Genomic DNA, 14,610 nt, shown 5'->3' with positions numbered 1-14,610 from the left:
TCTATATCCACAGTAAAACGAGTCCTGTATCGACATAACCTGAAAGGCCGCTCAGCAAGGAAGAAGCCACTGCTCCAAAACCGCCATAGAAAAGCCAGGCTACGGTTTGCAACTGCACATTGGCACAAAGATCGTACTTTTTGGAGAAATGTCCTCTGGTCTGATGAAACAAAAATATAACTGTTTGGCCATAATGACCATCGTTATGTTTGGAGGAAAAAGGTGGCTGCTTGCAAGCCCAAGAACACCATCCTACCGTGAAGCACGGGGGTGGCAGCATCATGCTGTGGGGGTGCTTTGCTGCAGGAGGGACAGGTGCACTTCACAAAATAGATGGCATCATGAGGAAGGAAAAGTATGTGGATATATTGAAGCAACATCTCAAGACATCAGTCAGGAAGTTAAAGCTTGGTTGCAAATTGGTCTTCCAAGTGGACAATGACCCCAAGCATACTTCCAAAGTTGTTGCAAAATGGCTTAAGGACAACAAAGTTAAGGTATTGGAGTGGCCATCACAAAGCCCTGACCTCAATCTTATAGAAAATGTGTGGGCAGAACTGAAAAAGCGTGTGCGAGCAAGGAGGCCGACAAACCTGACTCAGTTACACCAGCTCTGTCAGGAGGAATGGGCCAAAATTCACCCAACTTATTGTGGGAAGCTTGTGGAAGGCTACCCAAAACGTTTGACCCAAGTTAAACAATTTAAAAGCAATGCTACCAAATACTAATTGAGTGTATGTAAACTTCTGACCCACTGGGAATGTGATGAAATAAATAAAAGCTGAAATAAATCATTCTCTCTACTATTATTCTGACATTTCACATTCTTAAAATAAAGTGGTGATCCTAACTGACCTAAAACAGGGAATTTTTACTAGGATAAAATGTCAGGAATTGTGAAAAACTGAGTTTAAATGTGTTTGGCTAAGGTGTAAACTTCCGAATTCAACTGTACAAAGCCTTTAAAAATATATATTTCCCTTTTTTACTTTCCAACCCTACCACCCCTTCCCTAATTGGAGTAAACTAGTGAAGAACAACACTTAGGCCTCTACTTCCAGCTTATACATACTATATACAGTGGGGAAAACAAGTATTTAGTCAGCCACCAATTGTGCAAGTTCTCCCACTTAAAAAGATGAGAGAGGCCTGTAATTTTCATCATAGGTACACGTCAACTATGACAGACAAATTGAGAAAAAAAAATCCAGAAAATCACATTGTAGGATTTTTAATGAATTTATTTGCAAATTATAGTGGAAAATAAGTATTTGGTCACCTACAAACAAGCAAGATTTCTGGCTCTCACAGATCTGTAACTTCTTCTTTAAGAGGCTCCTCTGTCCTCCACTCGTTACCTGTATTAATGGCACCGGTTTGAACTTGTTATCAGTATAAAAGACACCTGTCCACAACCTCAAACAGTCACACTCCAAACTCCACTACGGCCATGACCAAAGAGCTGTCAAAGGACACCAGAAACAAAATTGGAGACCTGCACCAGGCTGGGAAGACTGAATCTGCAATAGGTAAGCAGCTTGGTTTGAAGAAATCAACTGTGGGAGCAATTTTTAGGAAATGGAAGACATACAAGACCACTGATAATCTCCCTCGATCTGGGGCTCCACGCAAGATCTCACCCCGTGGGGTCAAAATGATCACAAGAACGGTGAGCAAAAATCCCAGAACCACACGGGGGACCTAGTGAATGACCTGCAGAGAGCTGGGACCAAAGTAACAAAGCCTACCATCAGTAACACACTACGCCGCCAGGGACTCAAATCCTGCAGTGCGAGACGTGTCCCCCTGCTTAAGCCAGTACATGTCCAGGCCCGTCTGAAGTTTGCTAGAGTGCATTTGGATGATCCAGAAGAGGATTGGGAGAATGTCATATGGTCAGATGAAACCAAAATATAACTTTTTGGTAAAAACTCAACTCGTCGTGTTTGGAGGACAAAGAATGCTGAGTTGCATCCAAAGATCACCATACCTACTGTGAAGCATGGGGGTGGAAACATCATGCTTTGGGGCTGTTTTTCTGCAAAGGGACCAGGACGACTGATCCGTGTAAATGAAAGAATAAATGGGGCCATGTATCGTGAGATTTTGAGTGAAAACCTCCTTCCATCAGCAAGGGCATTGAAGATGAAACGTGGCTGGGTCTATCAGCATGACAATGATCCCAAACACACCGCCCGGGCAACGAAGGAGTGGCTTCGTAAGAAGCATTTCAAGGTCATGGAGTGGCCTAGCCAGTCTCCAGATTTCAACCCCATAGAAAATCTTTGGAGGGAGTTGAAAGTCTGTGTTGCCCAGCGACAGCCCCAAAACATCACTGCTCTAGAGGAGATCTGCATGGAGGAATGGACCAAAATACCAGCAACAGTGTGTGAAAACCTTGTGAAGACTTACAGAAAACGTTTGACCTGTGTCATTGCCAACAAAGGGTACATAACAAAGTATTGAGAAACTTTTGTTATTGACCAAATACTTATTTTCCACCATAATTTGCAAATAAATTCATTAAAAATCCTACAATGTGATTTTCTGGATTTTTTTTTCTCATTTTGTCTGTCATAGTTGACGTGTACCTATGATGAAAATTACAGGCCTCTCTCATCTTTTTAAGTGGGAGAACTTGCACAATTGGTGGCTGACTAAATACTTTTTTTCCCCACTGTACATTTTATGGACACAGTCAATTTTACAATAATTATATTTTGTTTGTTTTTACTCCTGAACTTCCCTCTACCCTCAACCTCTCCGATCATTTTCATGATGTCCATCAGCTTCTATTTGCCATATCTTTATAACTGTGCTATTTCACAAAAGCTCTGAACCTATAACCCATTTACTTATTATGCTTATTATGGACCCAGTATGCTTACATTAGTTGTCTTGTTGTTATTAGTCCCATCCTTGAGCTCCATTCAACACCCCCCATCTATCTCTTAACACCATCCATATTGGATTTCTATTTGCCATATATTTTTCAACTGTACTGTGATGTTTCACAAAAGTTCTGAACCCTTCTATATTTACATTTTAGTCATTTAGCAGACGCTCTTATCCAGAGAGACTTACAGTTAGTGAATACATATATATATTTTTTTCATACTGTCCCCCGTGGGAATTGAACCCACAACCCTGGCGTTGCAAACGCCATGCTCTATCAACTGAGCTACATCCCTGCCGGCCATTCCCTCCCCTACCCTGGACAACGCTAGGCCAATTGTGCGCTGCCCATGAGTCTCCCGGTCGCGGCCGGCTGCGACAGAGCCTGGATTCGAACCAGGATCTCTAGTGGCACAGCTAGCACTGCAATGCAGTGCCTTAGACCACTGCGCCACTCAGGAGACATCTCATTGTTTCTACAGATTGTAAATTGAAAATAAACATTTTTGCTAAAAGTATTATTATATTATTGATCGATTGACTATGACTTTTCAGATCACCCAGTAGTGCTATCTGCAGGGTTAGCTCCAGGTAAATATTGCAATCCTTCAGCCATTCCTGGACTTGTGACCAAAATCAAGCTACAAATGGACAGCACCAAAACAAATGATCTAATGATTCTGTCTCTTCACAGCTAAATCTGCAGAGCTGGAAAGATTGTATCCCCCATATAAATAACATTCTATTGGTAGCAAGAATTTTGTATAATAATTGAAATTGAATCCGGTGTCGTTTTGCGTATCAGTTCATAAACACTATGCCATGGAATCGGTACGTCAAAAATCTCTTCCCAACTATTTTGCAATCTATATAGGACAGCTGTCAATCCTTTGGTCCTTAAATGAAACTGGTATACTTTTTTATTTATCACAATTTTCTTTAACCAATTATATTCTTTAATGCAATGCCGACAGACAAGTTCCTTACTTTCTCCCCCTTCCACTTTCCTCTTCCATTTTTGCGATAATGGTGCAATCATTTGGTTGTAATTTTGTGTAGTGCAGACATTTCCATGTTTTTGTTGGCTGCATATTTACCTGGAGCTAACATAGGAGTGGTTAAAACATGCTAATAACGGTCCTCTGAGTATGTCAAAAAAAGTTTGGTATACCTCGACTAGTATGCCATCCAACCCTGGAGTTTTCCCGGACTTTAAGTCTTTAATTGCATCCAGAAGTTCCTCCTCTGTAATTTCACCTTCACATGTGTCTTTCTGTATGGCTGTTAATTTTACATTATCAATAGAAAAAAAATCCCTCCAATTAACTTCATTTAGAGGAGATGGAGGCGACTGAAACGAAAACATATGCTTAAAGTACTTTGCTTCCTCCTTCAAAATATAATATGGTGAATCATGGGTGACTCCGTCATTTGTAACCAGTTTCAGTAAATTATTTTTGGTAGCATTTCTATGTTGAAGATTAAAAAAGAATTTGTGCATTTTTCCCCATATTCCATCCAGTTTGCTTTATTTTTATAATATATTACAATTGATCTTTCTTGAATAAGTTTTTCCATTTCTTTTTGCTTTTCCTCCAACTTATTCTGAGCCTCTATGTTACAGTTTTTATTGCTATCTATCTGTTCTGTTAAACCTTCTATTTCCTTTGTTAGTATGGACTCTTTTGACCTAAATTGCTTTTGTTTTCGAGATGAGTACTGAATTGCATGGCCTCTAAAGGCACATTTAAAGGTGTCCCATACAATAAGGGGATTTGCTGTACCTATGTAATGTCGGAAAAAATCAGCTATAAATTCCTCTGTCCTAGTTAAAAACAAGTTATCATCCAATAGGCTTTGATTACATTTCCAAAATCCTCGCCCACGTGGAAATTCAGTAAGAGTAATGTATATGCCATTATATGATGGTCCGATCGCATTCTGTCCCCTATTAACACTTTATAAACATTTGGTGCCAACGAGAATGACATAAGAAAGAAGTCATGACGACCAGCTTGATTGAGTCTCCGCCATGTATATCTCACTAGATCAGGATATTTAAGCCTCCATATATCTACTAGTTCTTATGTATCTATGACATTCACGATTTCCTTAAGAGCATGTGGATGATTGTTTGTGGTGTGATTTCCTTTACGGTCCATGTTGGGTTGTCATCCCAGTGATCGGTGATGATCAACCACCCATGTCCCCTCGGATCCGTATATCTTGTGATCTATCTATTGTGATCACTACATCCGATGGATCTGGATACTGCTTTCAAGCACATTTCTGCAGCATTAGTAAAGATGTGATCAATACATGTTGATGATTTCATTCCTGTGCTGTTTGTAACTACCCTGTTAGGTTGACTGATAACCTGAACCAGGTTGCAGGCACTAGTTACAGTCTGAAGCTTTCTCTTGAGTGGTCAGCCTGATGAAAGCCTGTCAATATTTAAATCACCCAGAAAAGATACCTCTCTATTGATATCACATACATTATCAAGCATTTCACACATGTTATCCAGATACTGACTGATAGCAGCTTCCCACCAGAATGGGCTTTAGGTGAGGCAGACGAACCTGAAGCCATATTACTTCAACAGTATTTAACATGAGATCCTCTCTAATCTTTACAGGAATGTGGTTCTGAATATAAACAGCAACACCGTCACCATTGGCTGTCACGGATTCAGCCGAGGCTGCTCCTCCTCCTTGCTCGGTCAGGCTTCGGCGTTCGTCGTCCCCGGAGTACTAGCTGCTACCGATCGATGTTTCGGTGTTTGTCTTGTTTGGTCTTTATCGTTTACACCTGTTTCCCATTATGTTACATTGTATTCCCTTTAAGTACCCCTGTCTCTCATTGTTTGTTGTATGCGAATAGTGTTCCTCCCAGTTAGGAGGTTTTGTTTTGTATGTTCATTTACTGTGCAAGTAAAGTACGTCTTTCAGTAGCTCGGTGTCCTGCGCTTGACTTCGTTCACCGCATACACGTCACCTTGACATTGGCATTTCTGTCTTTTCTGTAAATGTTATGACCATGTATTGCTACCACTGTATCATCAAAGGTATTATCTAAGTGAGTTTCAGAGATATTACTGATTTCATGAACCTTGTTTCTTAAGCTACATATTTTAATGTGGTCTATTTTTTAGCACTTTTCTGGGATGCTTGCTCGTTTTCATTGCTTTACTGGAAAGCTTAGCAGAGGTAGACATGCTCAAGTTATGTATGTTAGTGCAGGGTGAGCTGCACACAGTGGACTTCCTGCTAGCGCACATCACCTCAGTGCTAACAGCATAAATCTGGTTCATAGGCATATGATTACTGCATACAATAGCTGTGGGATTCAGGGCAGTAAGAGGGACATAAATTAGGTTCCTTACATTGTGTCTTCCAATACCCCCTGGGATAATGTACATTTTCTGAAGCATTGTGACAACTCAGTGACACAATGGTAGGGATTAAATGAGCTGGACTTGGGTCATTGATAAGTCATTGTCTCAATGCAGCCTTATAATGCTGCGTAAATGATAGTCCCTTTGTTCAGCTATAAGATATAATAAATACGGTGCCGTTTAAGATAAGGGAGGACGATAAACAAAAATTATGGGCCTTATTATATAGGATATTGGATGACTGTCATTCTTCAAATGATGAGCTTGGCCTTATTTCTATTACAGCCATGGCTGTCATTCTTCCAGCTCAATAGGTTTAGGCTACTATTATCCCTCTGTCCATCATGAGGTTGCTACAACCTAGCCTATGAATGAAAGTTTACAATGTAGGTGCACACTGGTCGAGAGAAAAACTGGAGTAATCAAGGTGACAAACAGTGACACATTCAATACCGCCTTGCACACACTTTCCCTGCATCTAGCTGATCTAGGGTGTAATCATTAGTCCAACAGTTGCAAACAAGAGTTTATATCGGACAAATTAAGCTGTTCATCGGCGGAATGAATACACCCCTGATCACACACAAACACAGTTCACTTTCATAGCAGCAACATACAAACAGCATGAACATTTTGCTCATTGCATAATTCCTTCTCGCATCTACACGCTCTCCTCCGCTCACCTTTTCGCCTATGGAATTACATTTACATTTTACATTTTAGTCATTTAGCAGACGCTCTTAACCAGAGCGACTTACAGGAGCAATTAGGGTCAAGTGCCTTGCTCAAGGGCACATTAACGTCATTTAGCAGACGCTCTTAGCCAGAGCGACTCACAAATTGGTACGTTCACCCTATAGCCAGTGGGATAACCACTTTACAATTTGGGGGGTTAGAAGGATTACTTTATCCTATCCCAGGTATTCCTTAAAGAGGTGGGGTTTCAAATGTCTCCGGAAGGTGGTGAGTGACTCCGCTGTCCTGGCGTCGTGAGGGAGCTTGTTCCACCATTGGGGTGCCAGAGCAGCGAACAGTTTTGACTGGGCTGAGGGGGAGCTATGCTTCCGCAGAGGAAGGGAGCCAGCAGGCCAGAGGTGGATGAACGCAATGCCCTCGTTTGGGTGTAGGGACTGATCAGAGCCTGAAGGTACAGAGGTGCCGTTCCCCTCACTGCTCCATAGGCAAGCACCATGGTCTTGTAGCGGATGCGAGCTTCAACTGGAAGCCAGTGGAGTGTGCGGAGGAGGGGGGTGACGTGAGAGAACTTGGGAAGGTTGAACACCAGACGGGCTGCGGCATTCTGGATGAGTTGTAGGGGTTTAATGGCACAGGCAGGGAGGCCAGCCAACAGCGAGTTGCAGTAGTCCAGACGGGAGATGACAAGTGCCTGGATTAGGACCTGTGCCGCTTCTTGTGTAAGGCAGGGTCGTACTCTCCGAATGTTGTAGAGCATGAACCTGCAGGAGCGGGTCACCGCCTTGATGTTGGCGGAGAACGACAGGGTGTTGTCCAGGGTCACGCCTAGGCTCTTCGCACTCTGGGAGGAGGACACAGCGGAGTTGTCAACCGTGATGGCGAGATCATGGAACGGGCAGTCCTTCCCCGGGAGGAAGAGCAGCTCCGTCTTGCCAGGGTTCAGCTTGAGGTGGTGATCCGTCATCCATACTGATATGTCTGCCAGACATGCAGAGATGCGATTCGCCACCTGGTTATCAGAAGGGGGAAAGGAGAAGATTAGTTGTGTATCGTCAGCGTAGCAATGATATGAAAGGCCATGTGAGGATATGACAGAGCCAAGTGACTTGGTGTATAGGGAGAAAAGGAGAGGGCCTAGAACTGAGCCCTGGGGGACACCAGTGGTGAGAGCGCGTGGTGCGGAGACAGCTTCTCGCCACGCCACTTGGTAGGAGCGACCGGTCAGGTAGGACGCAATCCAGGAGTGAGCCGCGCCGGAGATGCCCAGCTCGGAGAGGGTGGAGAGGAGGATCTGATGGTTCACAGTATCAAAGGCAGCAGACAGGTCTAGAAGGACAAGAGCAGAGGAGAGAGAGTTAGCTTTAGCAGTGCGGAGAGTCTCCGTGACACAGAGAAGAGCAGTCTCAGTTGAATGACCAGTCCTGAAACCTGATTGGTTTGGATCAAGAAGGTCATTCTGAGAGAATTCAGTGCACATCACATCAGCTGTCTGTGACCAGGCAAAAAAACCTTTCCAAGCCAAACCTTCATATCATAACCGCTAACTGCTACACACAGCCTACATTGTTGTCACCATATTAGCTAACGACATTAGTAACGTCAACATAGCTACTAGAACTAATGTGTTATTAAACCCGCTACAATCATGCAGTACAGCAAGCAGTTTAGCAGTTACACCGGTGGGCCGCGGTGGCAATACAATTGTAAAACCAAAAGCTTACCTTCACTTGGAAGAGTTCCAGTGTTTGATAGCCATAGCCAGATAGCTAACATAGCATCCCTCTCTATTTGAGCCGGGCGTTTGAGTAGGCTAAACTAGCTAGCTGCATTCGCTAGCTAAGTGGAAGTTTAAAAAAAGAATACAACTAAATATAGCTATCGCTCTCTCTCTTGCTTCTCCTTCATTTCTAAAGAAATGATTTTTTTCAAAACTGTTTAACTATGGTATTTTTCTCTCTTTGAGTCAACTACTCACCACATGCACTGCAGTGCTAGCTAGTTGTAGCTTATGCTTTCAGTACTAAATTAATGTTCTGATCCTTTGATTGGGTGGAGAACATATCAGTTCATGTTGCAGGAGCTCTGATAGGTTGGAGGACGTCCTCCGGAAGTTGTCATAATTACTGTGTAAGTCAATGGAAGGAGGTGAGAACCATGAGCCACCTAGGTTTTGTATTGAAATCAATGTACCCAGAGGAGGATGGAAACTTGCTGTCCTCCGGCTACACCATGGTGCTACCCTACAGAGTGCTCTTGAGGTTACTGTAGAGCTTCATTGCAAAACAGTGTGTTCTGATCAATGATTTGGTGATGTGAATATATTTAGTATAGTTCTATCTAAAAATTATCACTTTTTAAATGTTTCACTATTTCTATTTTTATGAAATTCAATGAGGATGGTCCTCTCCTTCCTCCTCTGAGGAACCTCGACTGAATAAATATATTTATTTATTAATAATAATATATATTTTTACATAGGAGGATCGACTGCTCAGGTTAATGTTGGATTCTGCAACATTTGCCCTTCATGTTAAAACTTACTGATTTATTCCTAGTAAACAAATAATAATAAAATCAAAATCATTAAAAGGAACATTGCAGCCAATTTTTTACCTCAGAATGGTTGTCCGGATCATGTTACGAACATGTAGGACTGTGAAAACAGATTCCGAATGCGTTCTTTAGATCAAAAGCTAGGTATGGCAATTTTCCGGATTTTAGCTTCAGTGACTTACAGTGCATTCGGAAAGTATTCAGACCCTTTTACTTTTTCCACATTTTGTTACATTACACCTTTATTCTAAAATGGATTAAATAAATATTTTTCCTCCTCAATCTACACATAATACCTCATAATGACAAAGTGAAAACTTTATGCAGCATTGAAGGTCCCCAAGAACACAGTGGCCTCCATCATTCTTAAATGGAAGAAGTTTGGAACCACCAAGACTCTTCCTAGAGCTGGCCGCCCGGCCAAACTGAGCAATCGGGGGAGAAGGGCCTTGGTCAGGGAGGTGACCAAGAACCCGATGGTCACTCTGACAGAGCTCTAGAGTTCTTCTGTGGAGATGGGAGAACCTTCCAGAAGGACAACCACCTCTGCAGCACCACCAATCAGGCCTTTATGGTAGAGTGGCCAGACGAAAGACACTCCTCAGTAAAAGGCACATGACAGCCCGCTTGGAGTTTGCCAAAAGGCAGATAAATGCTCTCAGACCATGAGAAACAAGATTTTCTGGTGTGATGAAACAAATATTGAACTCTTTGGCCTGAATGCCAAGCGTCATGTCTGGAGGAAACCTGGCACTGTCCCTAGGGTGAAGCATGGTGGTGGCAGCATCATGCTGTGAGGATGTTTTTCAGCGGCAAGGACTGGGAGACTAGTCAGGATCAAGGGAAAGATGAACGGAGCAAAGTACAGAGAGATCCTTGATGAAAACCTGCTCCAGAGTGCTCAGGACCTCAGACTGGGGTGAAGGTTCACCTTCCAACAGGACAATAACCCTAAGCACACAGCCAAGACAACGCAGGAGTAGCTTCGGGAGAAGTCTCTGAATGTCCTTGAGTGGCTCAGCCAGAGCCCGGACTTGAACCCCATCGAACATCTCTGGAGAGACCTGAAAATAGCTGTGCAGCGACGCTCCCCATCCAACATGACAGAGCTTGAGAGGATCTGCAGAGAAGAATGGGAGAAACTCCCCAAATACAGATGTGCCAAGCTTGTAGCATCATACCCAAGAAGACTTGAGGCTGTAATTGCTTCCAAAGGTGCTTCAACAAAGTACTGAGTAAAGAGTCTGAATAATTATGTAAATGTGATATTTCAGCTTTTTATTTTTAATAACTTTGCAAAAATATCTAAAAACCTGGTTTTGCTTTGTCATTATGGGGTGTTGTGTGTAGACTGATGAGGGAAAAAAGCTATTTAATCCATTTTAGAATAAGGCTGTAACGTAACAAAATGTGGAAAAGGTCAAGGTGTCTGAATACTTTCCGAATGCACTCTATATGGGGGTAATTATGTGGGGGTAATTATGTGTTTTTTTCAAACTACAACGAGCGAGTGAGATTAATTTCCTGATCTCCGCTTGCCCCAACGCTGAACTAAGGGAATTGTACTGCAATGGATAGCTGCCGTTTTACCGCCTCCTGACCAATTCTGCTATTTTGTGTGTTTTTTTGCGCTTATCCTAACTTTTTTTGTAGATAATGTTTCCACCATCGTTTCCTATGACCGAAAATATCTTCTGGACATCAGAACAGCAATCACTAACCTCGATTTGGATGAAGATTTCTACGTCAACGAGTCGGCGGCGCAGTACATACTGTTCACCCCGGGCCAGGCCTTAAAGATGATGTAAGAGAGGTCGACGTGCAGGCACCCTGACGAGACTACGTCGGAGAATAAATAACCCCCCTTTACATCTAGCTGGTTTTTCTATGCATCGTCAAGACCGTACGGCAGCGTCAGGTAAGGTTAGGGGGGAGGGCTGTGTTTACAACAGCTGGTGCACAATCTCTAATATTAAGGAAGTCTCGAGGTTCTGCTCGCCTGAGTTAGAATACCCCATGATAAGCTGTAGACCATACTCTTTACCAAGAGAGTTTTCATCTATATTTTTTTGTAGCTGTCTATTTACCACCACAAACCGATGCTGGCACTAAGACCATACTCAACGAGCTGTATAGGGCCATAAGAAAACAAGAAAATGCTAATTCAGTGGCAGCGCTCCTAGTGGCCGGTGATTTTAATGCAGGGGAACTTAAATCCCTTTTTCCTAATTTTCTACCAATTTCCTGCTTCTTGCTTACAAGCAAAAACTCAAACAGGAAGTACCAGTGACACGCACAATATGGAAGTGGTCCGATGAAGAGGATGCTAAGCTACAGGGACTGTTTTGCTAGCACAGACTGGAGTATGTTCTGGGATTCATCCGATGGTATTGAGGAGCACACCAGATCAGTCACCGGCTTCATTAATAAGTGCATCGATGATGTCGATCCCACAGTGACTGTACGTACGTATGGTAATTTCAGAAAGTACTCATATCCTTTGACTTATTCCACATTTTGTTTTGTTATGGCCTGAATTCAAAATTTATAAATATATTTTTTTTTCCTCATGCGTCAACACACAATACCCCATAATGACAAAGTGAAAACATGTTTTTAGAATGTTTTGCAAATGTATTGAAAATGAAATACAGAAATATCTTCCAAATTCTTTCACACCCATTTACTTTTTCCAAATGTTATTGTGTTACAAAGTGGGATTAAATTGATTTAATTGTCTTTTTTTTCAACGATCAACACAAAAGATTCTGTATTGTCAAAGTGGAAGAAAAATTCTAATATTTGTAAAACAATTATGAAGAATAAAACATATCTAGATTAGATAAGTATTCAACCCATCTGAGTCAATACATGTTAGAACCACCTTTGGCAATGATTACAGCTGTGAGTCTTTCTGGGTAAGTCTGTAAGAGCTTTGACTACCTCATGAAGTGCTCAGCATATGTGGGAACTCCTTCAAGACTGTTGGAAAAGCATTCCAGGTGAAGCTGGTTGAGAGAATGCCAAGAGTGTGAAAAGCTGTCATCAAGGCAAAGGGTGGCTACTTTGAAGGATCTCAAATATAAAATTGATTTTGATTTCTTTAACACTTTTTTGGTTACTACGTGATTCCATATGTGTTATTTCATAGTTTTGATGTCTTCACTATTATTATACAAGGTAGAAAATAGTAAAAATAAAGAAAAATCCTTGAATGAGTAGGTGTGTCCAAACTTTTGACTGGCACTGTATATATACAGTGAGGGAAAAAAGTATTTGATCCCCTGCTGATTTTGTACGTTTGCCCACTGACAAAGACATGATCAGTCTATAATTCTAATGGTAGGTTTATTTGAACAGTGAGAGACAGAATAACAACAAAAAAATCCAAAAATCCCTACCATGGCTATTATTGGGTGTTCCATTGTTTGACTCTATGGGAACTTTGTAATATTTAGAATAGCTGGAGTAGTCTTTGTCTCTCGGAACATTTGGTTATCAATATACAGTTTATCGACTACGAGAGCTACACGTTTCCCTTTTAATCTATTCTCCTTGAAGAGTGGGTACAGAACTTTGCGCTGTTCTGCAATTTCCTTTGGGAACTGATCCTTCAAGCCTATTTTCGTGCCAGCGAGTCTTTCACCCAGGCTTTTAACCATTATTTTATCTTTAAAGAAAGCAAATTTGGCAACGATTGGGCGCTCACATCTCTGTTCTCTCTGTCTGAAACGGTGTACATGTTCGAGTTGGATTTTGTCGACAGCTTCGCGTGGAATCTGAAGCGCTGTAAGTAGGAATTCCTTCACCACATTTTCAGGAACTTTGCCTTATTTTTCTTGGATACCAGTAAGTCTGTAAAGCCTTACTTTACATACAGACCAGGCATTACTGAAACGACATGGTTCCAGTAACGCCTGGTGAAAACCAAACTCTGCATTCCACAGTAAGAACATCATACCAAAGGTCAAGCATGGTGGTGGTGGTGTGATGGTTTGGGGATGCTTTGCTGCCTCAGGACCTGGACGACTTGCCTTAATAGAAGGAACCATGAATTCTGCTCTGTATCAGAGAATTCTACAGGAGAATGTCAGACCATCCGTCTGTGAGCTGAAGCTGAAGCGCAGCTGGGTCATGCAGCAAGACAATGATCCAAAGCACACAATCAAGTCTACATGAAAATTGGTAAAAAGCAACACATTTGAAGTTTTGGAATGGCCTAGTCAAAGTCCAGACCTAATCCCAATTGAGATGTTGTGGCAGGACTTGAAACGAGCAGTTCATGCTTGAAAACCCACACGTCACTGAGTTAAAGCAGTTCTGCATGGAAGAGTGGGCCAAAATTCCTCCACAGAGACGTGAGAGACTGATCAACAACTGCAGGAAGCATTTGGTTGGAGTCATTGCAGCTAAAGGTGGCACAACCAGTTATTGAGTGTAAAGGGGCAATTGCTTTATCACACAGGGGAATTGGGTGTTGCATAACTTTGTTTATGAAATAATTATGTAATTGTTGTGTTATTTGTTCACTTATGTTCCCTTTATCTAATATTAGGTTTTTGTTGAAGATCTGATAACATTCAGTATCACAAATATGCAAAAGTAAATTAGAAAGGGGGCAAATACTTTTTCATAGCACTGTATGGCCACTCCACCCCCTTTCTGTAATCTGTCAAATCTAAATACATTATAATCACTTACAGTACCAGTCAAAAGTTTGGACACACCTACACATTCAATGATCTTTCTTTATTTTTTACTAAATAACACATATGGAATCATGTAGTAACCAAAAAAGTGTTAAACAAATCAAAATATATTTTATATTTGCAATTCTTCAAATTGCCACCATTTGCCTTGATGACAGCTTTGCACACTCTTGGCATTCTCTCAACCAGCTTCACCTGGAATGCTTTTCCAACAGTCTTGGACCTTTGGCAGAAGATTTGCTGGTACTACACGTCTCCTGGAAATACATGGTTGTGGTGGTAGCATTTTACACTTTTTGTGGAAGTAACGTAGGGCAACAATTATTTGTTGGTAAAGGTATCAACCGAAGCGTATCGGCT

Source organism: Coregonus clupeaformis, unplaced genomic scaffold (genome assembly GCF_020615455.1).
Source record: "Coregonus clupeaformis isolate EN_2021a unplaced genomic scaffold, ASM2061545v1 scaf0065, whole genome shotgun sequence".
Lineage (NCBI taxonomy): Eukaryota > Metazoa > Chordata > Actinopteri > Salmoniformes > Salmonidae > Coregonus > Coregonus clupeaformis.
Note: the sequence above shows the minus strand (reverse complement) of the source record.